The sequence below is a fragment of the Manis pentadactyla genome, chromosome 1, assembly GCF_030020395.1.
Source record: "Manis pentadactyla isolate mManPen7 chromosome 1, mManPen7.hap1, whole genome shotgun sequence".
Lineage (NCBI taxonomy): Eukaryota > Metazoa > Chordata > Mammalia > Pholidota > Manidae > Manis > Manis pentadactyla.
In genome coordinates, this window is record NC_080019.1 from 56,551,511 (window position 1) to 56,578,530 (window position 27,020).

The following is a 27,020-nucleotide window of genomic DNA, read 5'->3' on the forward strand; positions in this document are numbered from 1 at the left end:
CATCATCGTGGTGTGGCATCGGTGACATCAATGCTGACGCTGAGGGTACAGGTTAATAGACCTGGTTTAGGGATAAGATTTTCTGTAAGGAAAAGTCTATGCGGTACACATGGTTATGGACAGAATTAGAGAGCAGTTCTGAGGTCAGGGCGAGTGTGAGATTGAGTCGCAGGGTCAATGCAGTCACAGTTGATATCAACCGTGAAGGTGAATTATCTCTTCCAGGGTAGGGTGTACGGTTAGATTTAGGTGTTCGATAAGGAATACGGGTGTGATATGGTTACAGTTAGACTTCAGATCTATCTCTGATGTGTGGGAGAGTGCATGATTGAGGTTGAAGTTAAAGCTGAAATATGGGTGACATCAAAGATGAAGGTGAAGTGTCAGATCCTGTCGCCAGGGCTAGGGTTAGCATTAGTTGTAAGGTAAGGAGTATGGGGCAGATTGAATGGCAGTAAGAGTTGTGATCTGACTCTGATGTGAAGGAAATGGCCAGAATGTGCTTCAGGATTATGGGGAGGAATGACAGAAGTCGATGCTGATGGTGGCGGTTCAGTGAAATTGGCCTGGGCTAGGGTTAGGGTTTCCTGTAAGGGAAAATCTATGCATATGTTACGGTGACGGAGAAAACTAGGGTTCAGTTCTGATGTGTGGACGAGTGTGAGATTGAGGCTCATGGTTAAGATGTGTCTCCTAGTTGGCACAAATGTTGAAGGCGAAGAATCTAGTGTAGTTCTCGGGCCTAGGGTTAGGGTTAGTTGTTCACTAAGATTTACAGTAACATAGAGTTACATTTAGAGTTTGCATCTGACCCTGATGTGAGGGCGATGGCCAGATTGAGCTTCAGGTTTATGGAGCGGCATGACAGACGTTGAAGTTGACTATGTCAGCTGAGGTAAAGTGGCCAGGGCTAGAGTTATGGTATTGTGTTCTCTGAGGTGTACAGGAAGGATAGAGGTATGGACAGACTTAGGTCTTATCTCTGATGTGAGGAGAAGTGCGAGATTGAGGTTCAGGATTACGGTGAAGTGTGGGTCATGCCAATGGTTACGGTGAAAGGACAGGTCCAAGATTCATGGCTAGGGTTAGGATTACTGCGTCGTTCTGTTCTAAAGAAAGGACAAGTTAAGGATTAAGGTTAGGGTCCAGCTCTGATGTGAGTGCGAGTGTGAAATTGCGATTCAGTGTTGAGGAGGGCCCTGGGTGATGTCAATGGTGACGTTGTGTGGATAGGCCCAGGACTCAGTGCTAGGCTTAAAATTTTGTGTTCTCTCTGTTTTCCGGAGACATTAGCATTACGGAAAGTGTTAGGGTCTGGGTCTGATGCGACGGTAAGTGCAAGATGGTGGATCAGGTTTATGGTGAGGCATGGGTGACGTCAGTGGTCAAGTCGGGTGTCATAACCACGGGCCAGGGCTAGGGTAAGGGTTAGGTTTTTGGGAAACTGTAGAGGGATGGTATTGTTACATGTAGACTTAGGTCCTTCTCTTAAGTTAGGGCGAGTATACGATTCAGTTCCAGCATTACTGTGAGCCAAGGTTGATATCCAAGGTTATGGTGGAATTTAAGGAAACAGGTCCACGCTGGGGTTAGGGTTATGTAATCGTTAAAGTGTATGGGGTTTACGTGAATAGAGCTCGATTTTGGATCCTACTCTGATGTGAGGGCGTAGGCCAGACTGATCTTGATCATCATGGTGTGGCATAGGTGACATCAATGCTGACGCTGAGGGTCCAGGTTAAGGGACCTTGGTTAGCGGTAGGGTTTTTGTAAGGAAATGTCTATGCAGAAGATATGGTTCTGGATATAATTAGGGTGCAGTTTTGAAGTCAGGGCGAGTGTGAGGTCGAGTCACAGGGTTGAGGGAGTCATAGTTGATATCAATGGTGAAGGCGAAGTATCTGGTCCATGGCTCGGGTCTAGGGATCCGTTTAGGTGTTCGATAAGGAGTACGGGTGAGATAGGTTTACAGTTAGATTCGGATCCATCTCTGATGTGAAGGCGAGCGCAAGATTGAGTTTCAGTTTTAAGGTGAGATGTGGGTGTCATGAATGCTTAAGTTGAAGTGTCAGATCCTGGCGCCAGGGATAGGGCTGGCATTAGTTGTAAGTTAAGGTGTATTGGGCTGACTGAGTGACAGTTAGAGATCTGATCCGTCTCCGATGTGAGGGCAATGGCCAGATTGATCTTCAGGATTATGGGGAGGAATGACAGACGTCAATGCTGATGGTGGCAGTTCAGTTAAAGGGGCCTGGGCTAGGTTTAGGGTTTCCTGTAAGGGAAAGTCTATGCATATGATACGGTTACGGAGAGAATTTGGGTTCAATTCTGATGTGAGTGCGAGGGTGAGATTGAGTCTCAGGGTAAAGATGTGGCTCCTAGTAGGCAGCAATGTTGAAGTCAGAGTATCTAGTCCAGGGCTCGGGTCTAGGCTTAGGCTTAGGTGTTCAGTAAGATTTACAGGAACATAGAGTTACATTTAGAGTTCGAATCTGACCCTGATGTGAGGGCAATGGCCAGATTGAGCTTCATGTTTACTTTGCGGCATGACAGACGTTGCAGCTGATGGCGTCGTTTCAGGTAAAGTGGCCAGGGTTAGAGTTATGTTATTGTGCTCTGTGAGGTGTACAGGAAGGATAGGGTGATGGACAGACTTAGGGTGTTCTCTGATGTGAGGGCAAGTTCGAGATGGAGGTTCAGGTTTACGGTGAAGTGTGAATGATGCCAATGGTTACGGTGAAGGGTCAAGTAAAGAGTCCCTTCTATTGTTGAGATTAAAGGGTCTTTCTGTTCTACAGAAAGGATAAGTTAAGGAATAGGGTTAGGTTCCAGCTCTGATGTGAGTGCGCTTCTGAAATTGCGGTTCATTGTTGAGGAGGGCCCTGGGTGATGTCGAAGCTTACGTTGTGTGGATAGGCCCAGGATTCAGTGATAGGGTTAAAATTTTGTGTTCTCTCTGATTTCCAGAGACATTAGCATTACGGAAAGTGTTAGCTCCTGGGTCTGATGTGACGGGGAGAGCAAAATGGTGGATCAGGATTATGGTGAGGCATGGGTGACATCAATGTTCCAGGTGAGCTGTCAGGACCACTGGGCAGGGCTAGGCTAAGCGTTAGGTTTTCGGTTAGGTGAAGAGAGAGGGTGTTTTCACATTTATACATATTGTCCTTCTCTTACGTTAGGGTGAATGTGCGATTCAGTTCCAGGATTACAGTGTGGCAAAGGTGATATCCATGATGAGGTTGGAGTTTCAGGCCACTGGTCCGCGCTAGGGTTAGGGTTATGTAATCGTTAAAGAGTATGGGTTGGACCGGGATACTTTTCGATTTGCATCCTACTCTGACGTGAGGGCGAAGGCCAGATTGATCTTCATCATCGTGGTGTGGCATCGGTGACATCAATGCTGACGCTGAGGGTACAGGTTAATAGACCTGGTTTAGGGATAAGATTTTCTGTAAGGAAAAGTCTATGCGGTACACATGGTTATGGACAGAATTAGAGAGCAGTTCTGAGGTCAGGGCGAGTGTGAGATTGAGTCGCAGGGTCAATGCAGTCACAGTTGATATCAACCGTGAAGGTGAATTATCTCTTCCAGGGTAGGGTGTACGGTTAGATTTAGGTGTTCGATAATTAATATGGGTGTGATATGGTTACAGTTAGACTTCTGATCTATCTCTGATGTGTGGGAGAGTGCATGATTGAGGTTGAAGTTAAAGCTGAAATATGGGTGACATCAAAGATGAAGGTGAAGTGTCAGATCTTGTCGCCAGGGCTAGGGTTAGCATTAGTTGTAAGGTAAGGAGTATGGGGCAGATTGAGTGGCAGTAAGAGTTGTGATCTGACTCTGATGTGAAGGAAATGGCCAGAATGTGCTTCAGGATTATGGGGAGGAATGACAGAAGTCGATGCTGATGGTGGCGGTTCAGTTAAATTGGCCTGGGCTAGGGTTAGGGTTTCCTGTAAGGGAAAATCTATGCATATGTTACGGTGACGGAGAAAACTAGGGTTCAGTTCTGATGTGTGGACGAGTGTGAGATTGAGGCTCATGGTTAAGATGTGTCTCCTAGTTGGCACAAATGTTGAAGGCGAAGAATCTAGTCTAGTTCTCGGGCCTAGGGTTAGGGTTAGTTGTTCACTAAGATTTACAGTAACATAGAGTTACATTTAGAGTTTGCATCTGACCCTGATGTGAGGGCGATGGCCAGATTGAGCTTCAGGTTTATGGAGCGGCATGACAGACGTTGAAGTTGACTATGTCAGCTGAGGTAAAGTGGCCAGGGCTAGAGTTATGGTATTGTGTTCTGTGAGGTGTACAGGAAGGATAGGGGTATGGACAGACTTAGGTCTTATCTCTGATGTGAGGAGAAGTGCGAGATTGAGGTTCAGGATTACGGTGAAGTGTGGGTCATGCCAATGGTTACGGTGAAAGGACAGGTCCAAGATTCATGGCTAGGGTTAGGATTACTGCGTCGTTCTGTTCTACAGAAAGGACAAGTTAAGGATTAAGGTTAGGGTCCAGCTCTGATGTGAGTGCGAGTGTGAAATTGCGATTCAGTGTTGAGGAGGGCCCTGGGTGATGTCAATGGTGACGTTGTGTGGATAGGCCCAGGACTCAGTGCTAGGCTTAAAATTTTGTGTTCTCTCTGTTTTCCGGAGACATTAGCATTACGGAAAGTGTTAGGGTCTGGGTCTGATGCGACGGTAAGTGCAAGATGTTGGATCAGGTTTATGGTGAGGCATGGGTGACGTCAGTGGTCAAGTCGGGTGTCATAACCACGGGCCAGGGCTAGGGTAAGGGTTAGGTTTTTGGGAAACTGTAGAGGGATGGTATTGTTACATGTAGACTTAGGTCCTTCTCTTAAGTTAGGGCGAGTATACGATTCAGTTCCAGCATTACTGTGAGCCAAGGTTGATATCCAAGGTTATGGTGGAATTTAAGGAAACAGGTCCACGCTGGGGTTAGGGTTATGTAATCGTTAAAGTGTATGGGGTTTACGTGAATAGAGCTCGATTTTGGATCCTACTCTGATGTGAGGGCGTAGGCCAGACTGATCTTGATCATCATGGTGTGGCATAGGTGACATCAATGCTGACGCTGAGGGTCCAGGTTAAGGGACCTTGGTTAGCGGTGGGGTTTTTGTAAGGAAATGTCTATGCAGAAGATATGGTTCTGGATATAATTAGGGTGCAGTTTTGAAGTCAGAGCGAGTGTGAGGTCGAGTCACAGGGTTGAGGGAGTCATAGTTGATATCAATGGTGAAGGCGAAGTATCTGGTCCATGGCTCGGGTCTAGGGATCCGTTTAGGTGTTCGATAAGGAGTACGGGTGAGATAGGTTTACAGTTAGATTCGGATCCATCTCTGATGTGAAGGCGAGCGCAAGATTGAGTTTCAGTTTTAAGGTGAGATGTGGGTGTCATGAATGCTTAAGTTGAAGTGTCAGATCCTGGCGCCAGGGATAGGGCTGGCATTAGTTGTAAGTTAAGGTGTATTGGGCTGACTGAGTGACAGTTAGAGATCTGATCCGTCTCCGATGTGAGGGCAATGGCCAGATTGATCTTCAGGATTATGGGGAGGAATGACAGACGTCAATGCTGATGGTGGCAGTTCAGTTAAAGGGGCCTGGGCTAGGTTTAGGGTTTCCTGTAAGGGAAAGTCTATGCATATGATACGGTTACGGAGAGAATTTGGGTTCAATTCTGATGTGAGTGCGAGGGTGAGATTGAGTCTCAGGGTAAAGATGTGGCTCCTAGTAGGCAGCAATGTTGAAGTCAGAGTATCTAGTCCAGGGCTCGGGTCTAGGGTTAGGCTTAGGTGTTCAGTAAGATTTACAGGAATATAGAGTTACATTTAGAGTTCGAATCTGACCCTGATATGAGGGCGATGGCCAGATTGAGCTTCATGTTTACTTTGCGGCATGACAGACGTTGCAGCTGATGGCGTCGTTTCAGGTAAAGTGGCCAGGGTTAGAGTTATGTTATTGTGCCCTGTGAGGTGTACAGGAAGGATAGGGTGATGGACAGACTTAGGGTGTTCTCTGATGTAAGGGCAAGTTCGAGATGGAGGTTCAGGTTTATGGTGAAGTGTGAATGATGCCAATGGTTACGGTGAAGGGTCAAGTAAAGAGTCCCTTCTATTGTTGAGATTAAAGGGTCTTTCTGTTCTACAGAAAGGATAAGTTAAGGAATAGGGTTAGGTTCCAGCTCTGATGTGAGTGCGCTTCTGAAATTGCGGTTCATTGTTGAGGAGGGCCCTGGGTGATGTCGAAGCTTACGTTGTGTGGATAGGCCCAGGATTCAGTGATAGGGTTAAAATTTTGTGTTCTCTCTGATTTCCAGAGACATTAGCATTACGGAAAGTGTTAGGTCCTGGGTCTGATGTGACGGGGAGAGCAACATGGTGGATCAGGATTATGGTGAGGCATGGGTGACATCAATGTTCCAGGTGAGCTGTCAGGACCACTGGCCAGGGCTAGGCTAAGCGTTAGGTTTTCGGTTAGGTGAAGAGAGAGGGTGTTTTCACATTTATACATATTGTCCTTCTCTTACGTTATTGCGAATGTGCGATTCAGTTCCAGGATTACAGTGTGGCAAAGGTGATATCCATGATGAGGTTGGAGTTTCAGGCCACTGGTCCGCGCTAGGGTTAGGGTTATGTAATCGTTAAAGAGTATGGGTTGGACCGGGATACTTTTCGATTTGCATCCTACTCTGACGTGAGGGCGAAGGCCAGATTGATCTTCATCATCGTGGTGTGGCATCGGTGACATCAATGCTGACGCTGAGGGTACAGGTTAATAGACCTGGTTTAGGGATAAGATTTTCTGTAAGGAAAAGTCTATGCGGTACATATGGTTATGGACAGAATTAGAGAGCAGTTCTGAGGTCAGGGCGAGTGTGAGATTGAGTCGCAGGGTCAATGCAGTCACAGTTGATATCAACGGTGAAGGTGAATTATCTGTTCCAGGGTAGGGTGTACGGTTAGATTTAGGTGTTCGATAAGGAATACGGGTGTGATATGGTTACAGTTAGACTTCAGATCTATCTCTGATGTGTGGGAGAGTGCATGATTGAGGTTGAAGTTAAAGCTGAAATATGGGTGACATCAAAGATGAAGGTGAAGTGTCAGATCCTGTCGCCAGGGCTAGGGATAGCATTAGTTGTAAGGTAAGGAGTATGGGGCAGATTGAGTGGCAGTAAGAGTTGTGATCTGACTCTGATGTGAAGGAAATGGCCAGAATGTGCTTCAGGATTATGGGGAGGAATGACAGAAGTCGATGCTGATGGTGGCGGTTCAGTGAAATTGGCCTGGGCTAGGGTTAGGGTTTCCTGTAAGGGAAAATCTATGCATATGTTACGGTGACGGAGAAAACTAGGGTTCAGTTCTGATGTGTGGACGAGTGTGAGATTGAGGCTCATGGTTAAGATGTGTCTCCTAGTTGGCACAAATGTTGAAGGCGAAGAATCTAGTCTAGTTCTCGGGCCTAGGGTTAGGGTTAGTTGTTCACTAAGATTTACAGTAACATAGAGTTACATTTAGAGTTTGCATCTGACCCTGATGTGAGGGCGATGGCCAGATTGAGCTTCAGGTTTATGGAGCGGCATGACAGACGTTGAAGTTGACTATGTCAGCTGAGGTAAAGTGGCCAGGGCTAGAGTTATGGTATTGTGTTCTGTGAGGTGTACCGGAAGGATAGGGGTATGGACAGACTTAGGGCTTATCTCTGATGTGAGGAGAAGTGCGAGATTGAGGTTCAGGATTACGGTGAAGTGTGGGTCATGCCAATGGTTACGGTGAAAGGACAGGTCCAAGATTCATGGCTAGGGTTAGGATTACTGCGTCGTTCTGTTCTACAGAAAGGACAAGTTAAGGATTAAGGTTAGGGTCCAGCTCTGATGTGAGTGCGAGTGTGAAATTGCGATTCAGTGTTGAGGAGGGCCCTGGGTGATGTCAATGGTGACGTTGTGTGGATAGGCCCAGGACTCAGTGCTAGGCTTAAAATTTTGTGTTCTCTCTGTTTTCCGGAGACATTAGCATTACGGAAAGTGTTAGGGTCTGGGTCTGATGCGACGGTAAGTGCAAGATGGTGGATCAGGTTTATGGTGAGGCATGGGTGACGTCAGTGGTCAAGTCGGGTGTCATAACCACGGGCCAGGGCTAGGGTAAGGGTTAGGTTTTTGGGAAACTGTAGAGGGATGGTATTGTTACATGTAGACTTAGGTCCTTCTCTTAAGTTAGGGCGAGTATACGATTCAGTTCCAGCATTACTGTGAGCCAAGGTTGATATCCAAGGTTATGGTGGATTTTAAGGAAACAGGTCCACGCTGGGGTTAGGGTTATGTAATCGTTAAAGTGTATGGGGTTTACGTGAATAGAGCTCGATTTTGGATCCTACTCTGATGTGAGGGCGTAGGCCAGACTGATCTTGATCATCATGGTGTGGCATAGGTGACATCAATGCTGACGCTGAGGGTCCAGGTTAAGGGACCTTGGTTAGCGGTAGGGTTTTTGTAAGGAAATGTCTATGCAGAAGATATGGTTCTGGATATAATTAGGGTGCAGTTTTGAAGTCAGGGCGAGTGTGAGGTCGAGTCACAGGGTTGAGGGAGTCATAGTTGATATCAATGGTGAAGGCGAAGTATCTGGTCCATGGCTCGGGTCTAGGGATCCGTTTAGGTGTTCGATAAGGAGTACGGGTGAGATAGGTTTACAGTTAGATTCGGATCCATCTCTGATGTGAAGGCGAGCGCAAGATTGAGTTTCAGTTTTAAGGTGAGATGTGGGTGTCATGAATGCTTAAGTTGAAGTGTCAGATCCTGGCGCCAGGGATAGGGCTGGCATTAGTTGTAAGTTAAGGTGTATTGGGCTGACTGAGTGACAGTTAGAGATCTGATCCGTCTCCGATGTGAGGGCAATGGCCAGATTGATCTTCAGGATTATGGGGAGGAATGACAGACGTCAATGCTGATGGTGGCAGTTCAGTTAAAGGGGCCTGGGCTAGGTTTAGGGTTTCCTGTAAGGGAAAGTCTATGCATATGATACGGTTACGGAGAGAATTTGGGTTCAATTCTGATGTGAGTGCGAGGCTGAGATTGAGTCTCAGGGTAAAGATGTGGCTCCTAGTAGGCAGCAATGTTGAAGTCAGAGTATCTAGTCCAGGGCTCGGGTCTAGGGTTAGGCTTAGGTGTTCAGTAAGATTTACAGGAACATAGAGTTACATTTAGAGTTCGAATCTGACCCTGATGTGAGGGCGATGGCCAGATTGAGCTTCATGTTTACTTTGCGGCATGACAGACGTTGCAGCTGATGGCGTCGTTTCAGGTAAAGTGGCCAGGGTTAGATTTATGTTATTGTGCTCTGTGAGGTGTACAGGAAGGATAGGGTGATGGACAGACTTAGGGTGTTCTCTGATGTGAGGGCAAGTTCGAGATGGAGGTTCAGGTTTACGGTGAAGTGTGAATGATGCCAATGGTTACGGTGAAGGGTCAAGTAAAGAGTCCCTTCTATTGTTGAGATTAAAGGGTCTTTCTGTTCTACAGAAAGGATAAGTTAAGGAATAGGGTTAGGTTCCAGCTCTGATGTGAGTGCGCTTCTGAAATTGCGGTTCATTGTTGAGGAGGGCCCTGGGTGATGTCGAAGCTTACGTTGTGTGGATAGGCCCAGGATTCAGTGATAGGGTTAAAATTTTGTGTTCTCTCTGATTTCCAGAGACATTAGCATTACGGAAAGAGTTAGGTCCTGGGTCTGATGTGACGGGGAGAGCAACATGGTGGATCAGGATTATGGTGAGGCATGGGTGACATCAATGTTCCAGGTGAGCTGTCAGGACCACTGGCCAGGGCTAGGCTAAGCGTTAGGTTTTCGGTTAGATGAAGAGAGAGGGTGTTTTCACATTTATACATATTGTCCTTCTCTTACATTAGGGCGAATGTGCGATTCAGTTCCAGGATTACAGTGTGGCAAAGGTGATATCCATGATGAGGTTGGAGTTTCAGGCCACTGGTCCGCGCTAGGGTTAGGGTTATGTAATCGTTAAAGAGTATGGGTTGGACCGGGATACTTTTCGATTTGCATCCTACTCTGACGTGAGGGCGAAGGCCAGATTGATCTTCATCATCGTGGTGTGGCATCGGTGACATCAATGCTGACGCTGAGGGTACAGGTTAATAGACCTGGTTTAGGGATAAGATTTTCTGTAAGGAAAAGTCTATGCGGTACATATGGTTATGGACAGAATTAGAGAGCAGTTCTGAGGTCAGGGCGAGTGTGAGATTGAGTCGCAGGGTCAATGCAGTCACAGTTGATATCAACGGTGAAGGTGAATTATCTGTTCCAGGGTAGGGTGTACGGTTAGATTTAGGTGTTCGATAAGGAATACGGGTGTGATATGGTTACAGTTAGACTTCAGATCTATCTCTGATGTGTGGGAGAGTGCATGATTGAGGTTGAAGTTAAAGCTGAAATATGGGTGACATCAAAGATGAAGGTGAAGTGTCAGATCCTGTCGCCAGGGCTAGGGATAGCATTAGTTGTAAGGTAAGGAGTATGGGGCAGATTGAGTGGCAGTAAGAGTTGTGATCTGACTCTGATGTGAAGGAAATGGCCAGAATGTGCTTCAGGATTATGGGGAGGAATGACAGAAGTCGATGCTGATGGTGGCGGTTCAGTGAAATTGGCCTGGGCTAGGGTTAGGGTTTCCTGTAAGGGAAAATCTATGCATATGTTACGGTGACGGAGAAAACTAGGGTTCAGTTCTGATGTGTGGACGAGTGTGAGATTGAGGCTCATGGTTAAGATGTGTCTCCTAGTTGGCACAAATGTTGAAGGCGAAGAATCTAGTCTAGTTCTCGGGCCTAGGGTTAGGGTTAGTTGTTCACTAAGATTTACAGTAACATAGAGTTACATTTAGAGTTTGCATCTGACCCTGATGTGAGGGCGATGGCCAGATTGAGCTTCAGGTTTATGGAGCGGCATGACAGACGTTGAAGTTGACTATGTCAGCTGAGGTAAAGTGGCCAGGGCTAGAGTTATGGTATTGTGTTCTGTGAGGTGTACAGGAAGGATAGGGGTATGGACAGACTTAGGGCTTATCTCTGATGTGAGGAGAAGTGCGAGATTGAGGTTCAGGATTACGGTGAAGTGTGGGTCATGCCAATGGTTACGGTGAAAGGACAGGTCCAAGATTCATGGCTAGGGTTAGGATTACTGCGTCGTTCTGTTCTACAGAAAGGACAAGTTAAGGATTAAGGTTAGGGTCCAGCTCTGATGTGAGTGCGAGTGTGAAATTGCGATTCAGTGTTGAGGAGGGCCCTGGGTGATGTCAATGGTGACGTTGTGTGGATAGGCCCAGGACTCAGTGCTAGGCTTAAAATTTTGTGTTCTCTCTGTTTTCCGGAGACATTAGCATTACGGAAAGTGTTAGGGTCTGGGTCTGATGCGACGGTAAGTGCAAGATGGTGGATCAGGTTTATGGTGAGGCATGGGTGACGTCAGTGGTCAAGTCGGGTGCCATAACCACGGGCCAGGGCTAGGGTAAGGGTTAGGTTTTTGGGAAACTGTAGAGGGATGGTATTGTTACATGTAGACTTAGGTCCTTCTCTTAAGTTAGGGCGAGTATACGATTCAGTTCCAGCATTACTGTGAGCCAAGGTTGATATCCAAGGTTATGGTGGATTTTAAGGAAACAGGTCCACGCTGGGGTTAGGGTTATGTAATCGTTAAAGTGTATGGGGTTTACGTGAATAGAGCTCGATTTTGGATCCTACTCTGATGTGAGGGCGTAGGCCAGACTGATCTTGATCATCATGGTGTGGCATAGGTGACATCAATGCTGACGCTGAGGGTCCAGGTTAAGGGACCTTGGTTAGCGGTAGGGTTTTTGTAAGGAAATGTCTATGCAGAAGATATGGTTCTGGATATAATTAGGGTGCAGTTTTGAAGTCAGGGCGAGTGTGAGGTCGAGTCACAGGGTTGAGGGAGTCATAGTTGATATCAATGGTGAAGGCGAAGTATCTGGTCCATGGCTCGGGTCTAGGGATCCGTTTAGGTGTTCGATAAGGAGTACGGGTGAGATAGGTTTACAGTTAGATTCGGATCCATCTCTGATGTGAAGGCGAGCGCAAGATTGAGTTTCAGTTTTAAGGTGAGATGTGGGTGTCATGAATGCTTAAGTTGAAGTGTCAGATCCTGGCGCCAGGGATAGGGCTGGCATTAGTTGTAAGTTAAGGTGTATTGGGCTGACTGAGTGACAGTTAGAGATCTGATCCGTCTCCGATGTGAGGGCAATGGCCAGATTGATCTTCAGGATTATGGGGAGGAATGACAGACGTCAATGCTGATGGTGGCAGTTCAGTTAAAGGGGCCTGGGCTAGGTTTAGGGTTTCCTGTAAGGGAAAGTCTATGCATATGATACGGTTACGGAGAGAATTTGGGTTCAATTCTGATGTGAGTGCGAGGGTGAGATTGAGTCTCAGGGTAAAGATGTGGCTCCTAGTAGGCAGCAATGTTGAAGTCAGAGTATCTAGTCCAGGGCTCGGGTCTAGGGTTAGGCTTAGGTGTTCAGTAAGATTTACAGGAACATAGAGTTACATTTAGAGTTCGAATCTGACCCTGATGTGAGGGCGATGGCCAGATTGAGCTTCATGTTTACTTTGCGGCATGACAGACGTTGCAGCTGATGGCGTCGTTTCAGGTAAAGTGGCCAGGGTTAGAGTTATGTTATTGTGCTCTGTGAGGTGTACAGGAAGGATAGGGTGATGGACAGACTTAGGGTGTTCTCTGATGTGAGGGCAAGTTCGAGATGGAGGTTCAGGTTTACGGTGAAGTGTGAATGATGCCAATGGTTACGGTGAAGGGTCAAGTAAAGAGTCCCTTCTATTGTTGAGATTAAAGGGTCTTTCTGTTCTACAGAAAGGATAAGTTAAGGAATAGGGTTAGGTTCCAGCTCTGATGTGAGTGCGCTTCTGAAATTGCGGTTCATTGTTGAGGAGGGCCCTGGGTGATGTCGAAGCTTACGTTGTGTGGATAGGCCCAGGATTCAGTGATAGGGTTAAAATTTTGTGTTCTCTCTGATTTCCAGAGACATTAGCATTACGGAAAGAGTTAGGTCCTGGGTCTGATGTGACGGGGAGAGCAACATGGTGGATCAGGATTATGGTGAGGCATGGGTGACATCAATGTTCCAGGTGAGCTGTCAGGACCACTGGCCAGGGCTAGGCTAAGCGTTAGGTTTTCGGTTAGGTGAAGAGAGAGGGTGTTTTCTCATTTATACATATTGTCCTTCTCTTACGTTAGGGCGAATGTGCGATTCAGTTCCAGGATTACAGTGTGGCAAAGGTGATATCCATGATGAGGTTGGAGTTTCAGGCCACTGGTCCGCGCTAGGGTTAGGGTTATGTAATCGTTAAAGAGTATGGGTTGGACAGGGATACTTTTCGATTTGCATCCTACTCTGACGTGAGGGCGAAGGCCAGATTGATCTTCATCATCGTGGTGTGGCATCGGTGACATCAATGCTGACGCTGAGGGTACAGGTTAATAGACCTGGTTTAGGGATAAGATTTTCTGTAAGGAAAAGTCTATGCGGTACATATGGTTATGGACAGAATTAGAGAGCAGTTCTGAGGTCAGGGCGAGTGTGAGATTGAGTCGCAGGGTCAATGCAGTCACAGTTGATATCAACGGTGAAGGTGAATTATCTGTTCCAGGGTAGGGTGTACGGTTAGATTTAGGTGTTCGATAAGGAATACGGGTGTGATATGGTTACAGTTAGACTTCTGATCTATCTCTGATGTGTGGGAGAGTGCATGATTGAGGTTGAAGTTAAAGCTGAAATATGGGTGACATCAAAGATGAAGGTGAAGTGTCAGATCCTGTCGCCAGGGCTAGGGATAGCATTAGTTGTAAGGTAAGGAGTATGGGGCAGATTGAGTGGCAGTAAGAGTTGTGATCTGACTCTGATGTGAAGGAAATGGCCAGAATGTGCTTCAGGATTATGGGGAGGAATGACAGAAGTCGATGCTGATGGTGGCGGTTCAGTGAAATTGGCCTGGGCTAGGGTTAGGGTTTCCTGTAAGGGAAAATCTATGCATATGTTACGGTGACGGAGAAAACTAGGGTTCAGTTCTGATGTGTGGACGAGTGTGAGATTGAGGCTCATGGTTAAGATGTGTCTCCTAGTTGGCACAAATGTTGAAGGCGAAGAATCTAGTCTAGTTCTCGGGCCTAGGGTTAGGGTTAGTTGTTCACTAAGATTTACAGTAACATAGAGTTACATTTAGAGTTTGCATCTGACCCTGATGTGAGGGCGATGGCCAGATTGAGCTTCAGGTTTATGGAGCGGCATGACAGACGTTGAAGTTGACTATGTCAGCTGAGGTAAAGTGGCCAGGGCTAGAGTTATGGTATTGTGTTCTGTGAGGTGTACAGGAAGGATAGGGGTATGGACAGACTTAGGGCTTATCTCTGATGTGAGGAGAAGTGCGAGATTGAGGTTCAGGATTACGGTGAAGTGTGGGTCATGCCAATGGTTACGGTGAAAGGACAGGTCCAAGATTCATGGCTAGGGTTAGGATTACTGCGTCGTTCTGTTCTACAGAAAGGACAAGTTAAGGATTAAGGTTAGGGTCCAGCTCTGATGTGAGTGCGAGTGTGAAATTGCGATTCAGTGTTGAGGAGGGCCCTGGGTGATGTCAATGGTGACGTTGTGTGGATAGGCCCAGGACTCAGTGCTAGGCTTAAAATTTTGTGTTCTCTCTGTTTTCCGGAGACATTAGCATTACGGAAAGTGTTAGGGTCTGGGTCTGATGCGACGGTAAGTGCAAGATGGTGGATCAGGTTTATGGTGAGGCATGGGTGACGTCAGTGGTCAAGTCGGGTGTCATAACCACGGGCCAGGGCTAGGGTAAGGGTTAGGTTTTTGGGAAACTGTAGAGGGATGGTATTGTTACATGTAGACTTATGTCCTTCTCTTAAGTTAGGGCGAGTATACGATTCAGTTCCAGCATTACTGTGAGCCAAGGTTGATATCCAAGGTTATGGTGGATTTTAAGGAAACAGGTCCACGCTGGGGTTAGGGTTATGTAATCGTTAAAGTGTATGGGGTTTACGTGAATAGAGCTCGATTTTGGATCCTACTCTGATGTGAGGGCGTAGGCCAGACTGATCTTGATCATCATGGTGTGGCATAGGTGACATCAATGCTGACGCTGAGGGTCCAGGTTAAGGGACCTTGGTTAGCGGTAGGGTTTTTGTAAGGAAATGTCTATGCAGAAGATATGGTTCTGGATATAATTAGGGTGCAGTTTTGAAGTCAGGGCGAGTGTGAGGTCGAGTCACAGGGTTGAGGGAGTCATAGTTGATATCAATGGTGAAGGCGAAGTATCTGGTCCATGGCTCGGGTCTAGGGATCCGTTTAGGTGTTCGATAAGGAGTACGGGTGAGATAGGTTTACAGTTAGATTCGGATCCATCTCTGATGTGAAGGCGAGCGCAAGATTGAGTTTCAGTTTTAAGGTGAGATGTGGGTGTCATGAATGCTTAAGTTGAAGTGTCAGATCCTGGCGCCAGGGATAGGGCTGGCATTAGTTGTAAGTTAAGGTGTATTGGGCTGACTGAGTGACAGTTAGAGATCTGATCCGTCTCCGATGTGAGGGCAATGGCCAGATTGATCTTCAGGATTATGGGGAGGAATGACAGACGTCAATGCTGATGGTGGCAGTTCAGTTAAAGGGGCCTGGGCTAGGTTTAGGGTTTCCTGTAAGGGAAAGTCTATGCATATGATACGGTTACGGAGAGAATTTGGGTTCAATTCTGATGTGAGTGCGAGGGTGAGATTGAGTCTCAGGGTAAAGATGTGGCTCCTAGTAGGCAGCAATGTTGAAGTCAGAGTATCTAGTCCAGGGCTCGGGTCTAGGGTTAGGCTTAGGTGTTCAGTAAGATTTACAGGAACATAGAGTTACATGTAGAGTTCGAATCTGACCCTGATGTGAGGGCGATGGCCAGATTGAGCTTCATGTTTACTTTGCGGCATGACAGACGTTGCAGCTGATGGCGTCGTTTCAGGTAAAGTGGCCAGGGTTAGAGTTATGTTATTGTGCTCTGTGAGGTGTACAGGAAGGATAGGGTGATGGACAGACTTAGGGTGTTCTCTGATGTGAGGGCAAGTTCGAGATGGAGGTTCAGGTTTACGGTGAAGTGTGAATGATGCCAATGGTTACGGTGAAGGGTCAAGTAAAGAGTCCCTTCTATTGTTGAGATTAAAGGGTCTTTCTGTTCTACAGAAAGGATAAGTTAAGGAATAGGGTTAGGTTCCAGCTCTGATGTGAGTGCGCTTCTGAAATTGCGGTTCATTGTTGAGGAGGGCCCTGGGTGATGTCGAAGCTTACGTTGTGTGGATAGGCCCAGGATTCAGTGATAGGGTTAAAATTTTGTGTTCTCTCTGATTTCCAGAGACATTAGCATTATGGAAAGAGTTAGGTCCTGGGTCTGATGTGACGGGGAGAGCAACATGGTGGATCAGGATTATGGTGAGGCATGGGTGACATCAATGTTCCAGGTGAGCTGTCAGGACCACTGGCCAGGGCTAGGCTAAGCGTTAGGTTTTCGGTTAGATGAAGAGAGAGGGTGTTTTCACATTTATACATATTGTCCTTCTCTTACATTAGGGCGAATGTGCGATTCAGTTCCAGGATTACAGTGTGGCAAAGGTGATATCCATGATGAGGTTGGAGTTTCAGGCCACTGGTCCGCGCTAGGGTTAGGGTTATGTAATCGTTAAAGAGTATGGGTTGGACCGGGATACTTTTCGATTTGCATCCTACTCTGACGTGAGGGCGAAGGCCAGATTGATCTTCATCATCGTGGTGTGGCATCGGTGACATCAATGCTGACGCTGAGGGTACAGGTTAATAGACCTGGTTTAGGGATAAGATTTTCTGTAAGGAAAAGTCTATGCGGTACATATGGTTATGGACAGAATTAGAGAGCAGTTCTGAGGTCAGGGCGATTGTGAGATTGAGTCGCAGGGTCAATGCAGTCACAGTTGATATCAACGGTGAAGGTGAATTATCTGTTCCAGGGTAGGGTATACGGTTAGATTTAGGTGTTCGATAAGGAATACGGGTGTGATATGGTTACAGTTAGACTTCAGATCTATCTCTGATGTGTGGGAGAGTGCATGATTGAGGTTGAAGTTAAAGCTGAAATATGGGTGACATCAAAGATGAAGGTGAAGTGTCAGATCCTGTCGCCAGGGCTAGGGATAGCATTAGTTGTAAGGTAAGGAGTATGGGGCAGATTGAGTGGCAGTAAGAGTTGTGATCTGACTCTGATGTGAAGGAAATGGCCAGAATGTGCTTCAGGATTATGGGGAGGAATGACAGAAGTCGATGCTGATGGTGGCGGTTCAGTGAAATTGGCCTGGGCTAGGGTTAGGGTTTCCTGTAAGGGAAAATCTATGCATATGTTACGGTGACGGAGAAAACTAGGGTTCAGTTCTGATGTGTGGACGAGTGTGAGATTGAGGCTCATGGTTAAGATGTGTCTCCTAGTTGGCACAAATGTTGAAGGCGAAGAATCTAGTCTAGTTCTCGGGCCTAGGGTTAGGGTTAGTTGTTCACTAAGATTTACAGTAACATAGAGTTACATTTAGAGTTTGCATCTGACCCTGATGTGAGGGCGATGGCCAGATTGAGCTTCAGGTTTATGGAGCGGCATGACAGACGTTGAAGTTGACTATGTCAGCTGAGGTAAAGTGGCCAGGGCTAGAGTTATGGTATTGTGTTCTGTGAGGTGTACAGGAAGGATAGGGGTATGGACAGACTTAGGGCTTATCTCTGATGTGAGGAGAAGTGCGAGATTGAGGTTCAGGATTACGGTGAAGTGTGGGTCATGCCAATGGTTACGGTGAAAGGACAGGTCCAAGATTCATGGCTAGGGTTAGGATTACTGCGTCGTTCTGTTCTACAGAAAGGACAAGTTAAGGATTAAGGTTAGGGTCCAGCTCTGATGTGAGTGCGAGTGTGAAATTGCGATTCAGTGTTGAGGAGGGCCCTGGGTGATGTCAATGGTGACGTTGTGTGGATAGGCCCAGGACTCAGTGCTAGGCTTAAAATTTTGTGTTCTCTCTGTTTTCCGGAGACATTAGCATTACGGAAAGTGTTAGGGTCTGGGTCTGATGCGACGGTAAGTGCAAGATGGTGGATCAGGTTTATGGTGAGGCATGGGTGACGTCAGTGGTCAAGTCGGGTGTCATAACCACGGGCCAGGGCTAGGGTAAGGGTTAGGTTTTTGGGAAACTGTAGAGGGATGGTATTGTTACATGTAGACTTAGGTCCTTCTCTTAAGTTAGGGCGAGTATACGATTCAGTTCCAGCATTACTGTGAGCCAAGGTTGATATCCAAGGTTATGGTGGATTTTAAGGAAACAGGTCCACGCTGGGGTTAGGGTTATGTAATCGTTAAAGTGTATGGGGTTTACGTGAATAGAGCTCGATTTTGGATCCTACTCTGATGTGAGGGCGTAGGCCAGACTGATCTTGATCATCATGGTGTGGCATAGGTGACATCAATGCTGACGCTGAGGGTCCAGGTTAAGGGACCTTGGTTAGCGGTAGGGTTTTTGTAAGGAAATGTCTATGCAGAAGATATGGTTCTGGATATAATTAGGGTGCAGTTTTGAAGTCAGGGCGAGTGTGAGGTCGAGTCACAGGGTTGAGGGAGTCATAGTTGATATCAATGGTGAAGGCGAAGTATCTGGTCCATGGCTCGGGTCTAGGGATCCGTTTAGGTGTTCGATAAGGAGTACAGGTGAGATAGGTTTACAGTTAGATTCGGATCCATCTCTGATGTGAAGGCGAGCGCAAGATTGAGTTTCAGTTTTAAGGTGAGATGTGGGTGTCATGAATGCTTAAGTTGAAGTGTCAGATCCTGGCGCCAGGGATAGGGCTGGCATTAGTTGTAAGTTAAGGTGTATTGGGCTGACTGAGTGACAGTTAGAGATCTGATCCGTCTCCGATGTGAGGGCAATGGCCAGATTGATCTTCAGGATTATGGGGAGGAATGACAGACGTCAATGCTGATGGTGGCAGTTCAGTTAAAGGGGCCTGGGCTAGGTTTAGGGTTTCCTGTAAGGGAAAGTCTATGCATATGATACGGTTACGGAGAGAATTTGGGTTCAATTCTGATGTGAGTGCGAGGGTGAGATTGAGTCTCAGGGTAAAGATGTGGCTCCTAGTAGGCAGCAATGTTGAAGTCAGAGTATCTAGTCCAGGGCTCGGGTCTAGGGTTAGGCTTAGGTGTTCAGTAAGATTTACAGGAACATAGAGTTACATTTAGAGTTCGAATCTGACCCTGATGTGAGGGCGATGGCCAGATTGAGCTTCATGTTTACTTTGCGGCATGACAGACGTTGCAGCTGATGGCGTCGTTTCAGGTAAAGTGGCCAGGGTTAGAGTTATGTTATTGTGCTCTGTGAGGTGTACAGGAAGGATAGGGTGATGGACAGACTTAGGGTGTTCTCTGATGTGAGGGCAAGTTCGAGATGGAGGTTCAGGTTTACGGTGAAGTGTGAATGATGCCAATGGTTACGGTGAAGGGTCAAGTAAAGAGTCCCTTCTATTGTTGAGATTAAAGGGTCTCTCTGTTCTACAGAAAGGATAAGTTAAGGAATAGGGTTAGGTTCCAGCTCTGATGTGAGTGCGCTTCTGAAATTGCGGTTCATTGTTGAGGAGGGCCCTGGGTGATGTCGAAGCTTACGTTGTGTGGATAGGCCCAGGATTCAGTGATAGGGTTAAAATTTTGTGTTCTCTCTGATTTCCAGAGACATTAGCATTACGGAAAGAGTTAGGTCCTGGGTCTGATGTGACGGGGAGAGCAACATGGTGGATCAGGATTATGGTGAGGCATGGGTGACATCAATGTTCCAGGTGAGCTGTCAGGACCACTGGCCAGGGCTAGGCTAAGCGTTAGGTTTTCGGTTAGGTGAAGAGAGAGGGTGTTTTCTCATTTATACATATTGTCCTTCTCTTACGTTAGGGCGAATGTGCGATTCAGTTCCAGGATTACAGTGTGGCAAAGGTGATATCCATGATGAGGTTGGAGTTTCAGGCCACTGGTCCGCGCTAGGGTTAGGGTTATGTAATCGTTAAAGAGTATGGGTTGGACAGGGATACTTTTCGATTTGCATCCTACTCTGACGTGAGGGCGAAGGCCAGATTGATCTTCATCATCGTGGTGTGGCATCGGTGACATCAATGCTGACGCTGAGGGTACAGGTTAATAGACCTGGTTTAGGGATAAGATTTTCTGTAAGGAAAAGTCTATGCGGTACATATGGTTATGGACAGAATTAGAGAGCAGTTCTGAGGTCAGGGCGAGTGTGAGATTGAGTCGCAGGGTCAATGCAGTCACAGTTGATATCAACGGTGAAGGTGAATTATCTGTTCCAGGGTAGGGTGTACGGTTAGATTTAGGTGTTCGATAAGGAATACGGGTGTGATATGGTTACAGTTAGACTTCTGATCTATCTCTGATGTGTGGGAGAGTGCATGATTGAGGTTGAAGTTAAAGCTGAAATATGGGTGACATCAAAGATGAAGGTGAAGTGTCAGATCCTGTCGCCAGGGCTAGGGATAGCATTAGTTGTAAGGTAAGGAGTATGGGGCAGATTGAGTGGCAGTAAGAGTTGTGATCTGACTCTGATGTGAAGGAAATGGCCAGAATGTGCTTCAGGATTATGGGGAGGAATGACAGAAGTCGATGCTGATGGTGGCGGTTCAGTGAAATTGGCCTGGGCTAGGGTTAGGGTTTCCTGTAAGGGAAAATCTATGCATATGTTACGGTGACGGAGAAAACTAGGGTTCAGTTCTGATGTGTGGACGAGTGTGAGATTGAGGCTCATGGTTAAGATGTGTCTCCTAGTTGGCACAAATGTTGAAGGCGAAGAATCTAGTCTAGTTCTCGGGCCTAGGGTTAGGGTTAGTTGTTCACTAAGATTTACAGTAACATAGAGTTACATTTAGAGTTTGCATCTGACCCTGATGTGAGGGCGATGGCCAGATTGAGCTTCAGGTTTATGGAGCGGCATGACAGACGTTGAAGTTGACTATGTCAGCTGAGGTAAAGTGGCCAGGGCTAGAGTTATGGTATTGTGTTCTGTGAGGTGTACAGGAAGGATAGGGGTATGGACAGACTTAGGGCTTATCTCTGATGTGAGGAGAAGTGCGAGATTGAGGTTCAGGATTACGGTGAAGTGTGGGTCATGCCAATGGTTACGGTGAAAGGACAGGTCCAAGATTCATGGCTAGGGTTAGGATTACTGCGTCGTTCTGTTCTACAGAAAGGACAAGTTAAGGATTAAGGTTAGGGTCCAGCTCTGATGTGAGTGCGAGTGTGAAATTGCGATTCAGTGTTGAGGAGGGCCCTGGGTGATGTCAATGGTGACGTTGTGTGGATAGGCCCAGGACTCAGTGCTAGGCTTAAAATTTTGTGTTCTCTCTGTTTTCCGGAGACATTAGCATTACGGAAAGTGTTAGGGTCTGGGTCTGATGCGACGGTAAGTGCAAGATGGTGGATCAGGTTTATGGTGAGGCATGGGTGACGTCAGTGGTCAAGTCGGGTGTCATAACCACGGGCCAGGGCTAGGGTAAGGGTTAGGTTTTTGGGAAACTGTAGAGGGATGGTATTGTTACATGTAGACTTAGGTCCTTCTCTTAAGTTAGGGCGAGTATACGATTCAGTTCCAGCATTACTGTGAGCCAAGGTTGATATCCAAGGTTATGGTGGATTTTAAGGAAACAGGTCCACGCTGGGGTTAGGGTTATGTAATCGTTAAAGTGTATGGGGTTTACGTGAATAGAGCTCGATTTTGGATCCTACTCTGATGTGAGGGCGTAGGCCAGACTGATCTTGATCATCATGGTGTGGCATAGGTGACATCAATGCTGACGCTGAGGGTCCAGGTTAAGGGACCTTGGTTAGCGGTAGGGTTTTTGTAAGGAAATGTCTATGCAGAAGATATGGTTCTGGATATAATTAGGGTGCAGTTTTGAAGTCAGGGCGAGTGTGAGGTCGAGTCACAGGGTTGAGGGAGTCATAGTTGATATCAATGGTGAAGGCGAAGTATCTGGTCCATGGCTCGGGTCTAGGGATCCGTTTAGGTGTTCGATAAGGAGTACAGGTGAGATAGGTTTACAGTTAGATTCGGATCCATCTCTGATGTGAAGGCGAGCGCAAGATTGAGTTTCAGTTTTAAGGTGAGATGTGGGTGTCATGAATGCTTAAGTTGAAGTGTCAGATCCTGGCGCCAGGGATAGGGCTGGCATTAGTTGTAAGTTAAGGTGTATTGGGCTGACTGAGTGACAGTTAGAGATCTGATCCGTCTCCGATGTGAGGGCAATGGCCAGATTGATCTTCAGGATTATGGGGAGGAATGACAGACGTCAATGCTGATGGTGGCAGTTCAGTTAAAGGGGCCTGGGCTAGGTTTAGGGTTTCCTGTAAGGGAAAGTCTATGCATATGATACGGTTACGGAGAGAATTTGGGTTCAATTCTGATGTGAGTGCGAGGGTGAGATTGAGTCTCAGGGTAAAGATGTGGCTCCTAGTAGGCAGCAATGTTGAAGTCAGAGTATCTAGTCCAGGGCTCGGGTCTAGGGTTAGGCTTAGGTGTTCAGTAAGATTTACAGGAACATAGAGTTACATTTAGAGTTCGAATCTGACCCTGATGTGAGGGCGATGGCCAGATTGAGCTTCATGTTTACTTTGCGGCATGACAGACGTTGCAGCTGATGGCGTCGTTTCAGGTAAAGTGGCCAGGGTTAGAGTTATGTTATTGTGCTCTGTGAGGTGTACAGGAAGGATAGGGTGATGGACAGACTTAGGGTGTTCTCTGATGTGAGGGCAAGTTCGAGATGGAGGTTCAGGTTTACGGTGAAGTGTGAATGATGCCAATGGTTACGGTGAAGGGTCAAGTAAAGAGTCCCTTCTATTGTTGAGATTAAAGGGTCTCTCTGTTCTACAGAAAGGATAAGTTAAGGAATAGGGTTAGGTTCCAGCTCTGATGTGAGTGCGCTTCTGAAATTGCGGTTCATTGTTGAGGAGGGCCCTGGGTGATGTCGAAGCTTACGTTGTGTGGATAGGCCCAGGATTCAGTGATAGGGTTAAAATTTTGTGTTCTCTCTGATTTCCAGAGACATTAGCATTACGGAAAGAGTTAGGTCCTGGGTCTGATGTGACGGGGAGAGCAACATGGTGGATCAGGATTATGGTGAGGCATGGGTGACATCAATGTTCCAGGTGAGCTGTCAGGACCACTGGCCAGGGCTAGGCTAAGCGTTAGGTTTTCGGTTAGGTGAAGAGAGAGGGTGTTTTCTCATTTATACATATTGTCCTTCTCTTACGTTAGGGCGAATGTGCGATTCAGTTCCAGGATTACAGTGTGGCAAAGGTGATATCCATGATGAGGTTGGAGTTTCAGGCCACTGGTCCGCGCTAGGGTTAGGGTTATGTAATCGTTAAAGAGTATGGGTTGGACAGGGATACTTTTCGATTTGCATCCTACTCTGACGTGAGGGCGAAGGCCAGATTGATCTTCATCATCGTGGTGTGGCATCGGTGACATCAATGCTGACGCTGAGGGTACAGGTTAATAGACCTGGTTTAGGGATAAGATTTTCTGTAAGGAAAAGTCTATGCGGTACATATGGTTATGGACAGAATTAGAGAGCAGTTCTGAGGTCAGGGCGAGTGTGAGATTGAGTCGCAGGGTCAATGCAGTCACAGTTGATATCAACGGTGAAGGTGAATTATCTGTTCCAGGGTAGGGTGTACGGTTAGATTTAGGTGTTCGATAAGGAATACGGGTGTGATATGGTTACAGTTAGACTTCTGATCTATCTCTGATGTGTGGGAGAGTGCATGATTGAGGTTGAAGTTAAAGCTGAAATATGGGTGACATCAAAGATGAAGGTGAAGTGTCAGATCCTGTCGCCAGGGCTAGGGATAGCATTAGTTGTAAGGTAAGGAGTATGGGGCAGATTGAGTGGCAGTAAGAGTTGTGATCTGACTCTGATGTGAAGGAAATGGCCAGAATGTGCTTCAGGATTATGGGGAGGAATGACAGAAGTCGATGCTGATGGTGGCGGTTCAGTGAAATTGGCCTGGGCTAGGGTTAGGGTTTCCTGTAAGGGAAAATCTATGCATATGTTACGGTGACGGAGAAAACTAGGGTTCAGTTCTGATGTGTGGACGAGTGTGAGATTGAGGCTCATGGTTAAGATGTGTCTCCTAGTTGGCACAAATGTTGAAGGCGAAGAATCTAGTCTAGTTCTCGGGCCTAGGGTTAGGGTTAGTTGTTCACTAAGATTTACAGTAACATAGAGTTACATTTAGAGTTTGCATCTGACCCTGATGTGAGGGCGATGGCCAGATTGAGCTTCAGGTTTATGGAGCGGCATGACAGACGTTGAAGTTGACTATGTCAGCTGAGGTAAAGTGGCCAGGGCTAGAGTTATGGTATTGTGTTCTGTGAGGTGTACAGGAAGGATAGGGGTATGGACAGACTTAGGGCTTATCTCTGATGTGAGGAGAAGTGCGAGATTGAGGTTCAGGATTACGGTGAAGTGTGGGTCATGCCAATGGTTACGGTGAAAGGACAGGTCCAAGATTCATGGCTAGGGTTAGGATTACTGCGTCGTTCTGTTCTACAGAAAGGACAAGTTAAGGATTAAGGTTAGGGTCCAGCTCTGATGTGAGTGCGAGTGTGAAATTGCGATTCAGTGTTGAGGAGGGCCCTGGGTGATGTCAATGGTGACGTTGTGTGGATAGGCCCAGGACTCAGTGCTAGGCTTAAAATTTTGTGTTCTCTCTGTTTTCCGGAGACATTAGCATTACGGAAAGTGTTAGGGTCTGGGTCTGATGCGACGGTAAGTGCAAGATGGTGGATCAGGTTTATGGTGAGGCATGGGTGACGTCAGTGGTCAAGTCGGGTGTCATAACCACGGGCCAGGGCTAGGGTAAGGGTTAGGTTTTTGGGAAACTGTAGAGGGATGGTATTGTTACATGTAGACTTAGGTCCTTCTCTTAAGTTAGGGCGAGTATACGATTCAGTTCCAGCATTACTGTGAGCCAAGGTTGATATCCAAGGTTATGGTGGATTTTAAGGAAACAGGTCCACGCTGGGGTTAGGGTTATGTAATCGTTAAAGTGTATGAGGTTTACGTGAATAGAGCTCGATTTTGGATCCTACTCTGATGTGAGGGCGTAGGCCAGACTGATCTTGATCATCATGGTGTGGCATAGGTGACATCAATGCTGACGCTGAGGGTCCAGGTTAAGGGACCTTGGTTAGCGGTAGGGTTTTTGTAAGGAAATGTCTATGCAGAAGATATGGTTCTGGATATAATTAGGGTGCAGTTTTGAAGTCAGGGCGAGTGTGAGGTCGAGTCACAGGGTTGAGGGAGTCATAGTTGATATCAATGGTGAAGGCGAAGTATCTGGTCCATGGCTCGGGTCTAGGGATCCGTTTAGGTGTTCGATAAGGAGTACGGGTGAGATAGGTTTACAGTTAGATTCGGATCCATCTCTGATGTGAAGGCGAGCGCAAGATTGAGTTTCAGTTTTAAGGTGAGATGTGGGTGTCATGAATGCTTAAGTTGAAGTGTCAGATCCTGGCGCCAGGGATAGGGCTGGCATTAGTTGTAAGTTAAGGTGTATTGGGCTGACTGAGTGACAGTTAGAGATCTGATCCGTCTCCGATGTGAGGGCAATGGCCAGATTGATCTTCAGGATTATGGGGAGGAATGACAGACGTCAATGCTGATGGTGGCAGTTCAGTTAAAGGGGCCTGGGCTAGGTTTAGGGTTTCCTGTAAGGGAAAGTCTATGCATATGATACGGTTACGGAGAGAATTTGGGTTCAATTCTGATGTGAGTGCGAGGGTGAGATTGAGTCTCAGGGTAAAGATGTGGCTCCTAGTAGGCAGCAATGTTGAAGTCAGAGTATCTAGTCCAGGGCTCGGGTCTAGGGTTAGGCTTAGGTGTTCAGTAAGATTTACAGGAACATAGAGTTACATTTAGAGTTCGAATCTGACCCTGATGTGAGGGCGATGGCCAGATTGAGCTTCATGTTTACTTTGCGGCATGACAGACGTTGCAGCTGATGGCGTCGTTTCAGGTAAAGTGGCCAGGGTTAGAGTTATGTTATTGTGCTCTGTGAGGTGTACAGGAAGGATAGGGTGATGGACAGACTTAGGGTGTTCTCTGATGTAAGGGCAAGTTCGAGATGGAGGTTCAGGTTTACGGTGAAGTGTGAATGATGCCAATGGTTACGGTGAAGGGTCAAGTAAAGAGTCCCTTCTATTGTTGAGATTAAAGGGTCTTTCTGTTCTACAGAAAGGATAAGTTAAGGAATAGGGTTAGGTTCCAGCTCTGATGTGAGTGCGCTTCTGAAATTGCGGTTCATTGTTGAGGAGGGCCCTGGGTGATGTCGAAGCTTACGTTGTGTGGATAGGCCCAGGATTCAGTGATAGGGTTAAAATTTTGTGTTCTCTCTGATTTCCAGAGACATTAGCATTACGGAAAGAGTTAGGTCCTGGGTCTGATGTGACGGGGAGAGCAACATGGTGGATCAGGATTATGGTGAGGCATGGGTGACATCAATGTTCCAGGTGAGCTGTCAGGACCACTGGCCAGGGCTAGGCTAAGCGTTAGGTTTTCGGTTAGGTGAAGAGAGAGGGTGTTTTCACATTTATACATATTGTCCTTCTCTTACGTTAGGGCGAATGTGCGATTCAGTTCCAGGATTACAGTGTGGCAAAGGTGATATCCATGATGAGGTTGGAGTTTCAGGCCACTGGTCCGCGCTAGGGTTAGGGTTATGTAATCGTTAAAGAGTATGGGTTGGACCGGGATACTTTTCGATTTGCATCCTACTCTGACGTGAGGGCGAAGGCCAGATTGATCTTCATCATCGTGGTGTGGCATCGGTGACATCAATGCTGACGCTGAGGGTACAGGTTAATAGA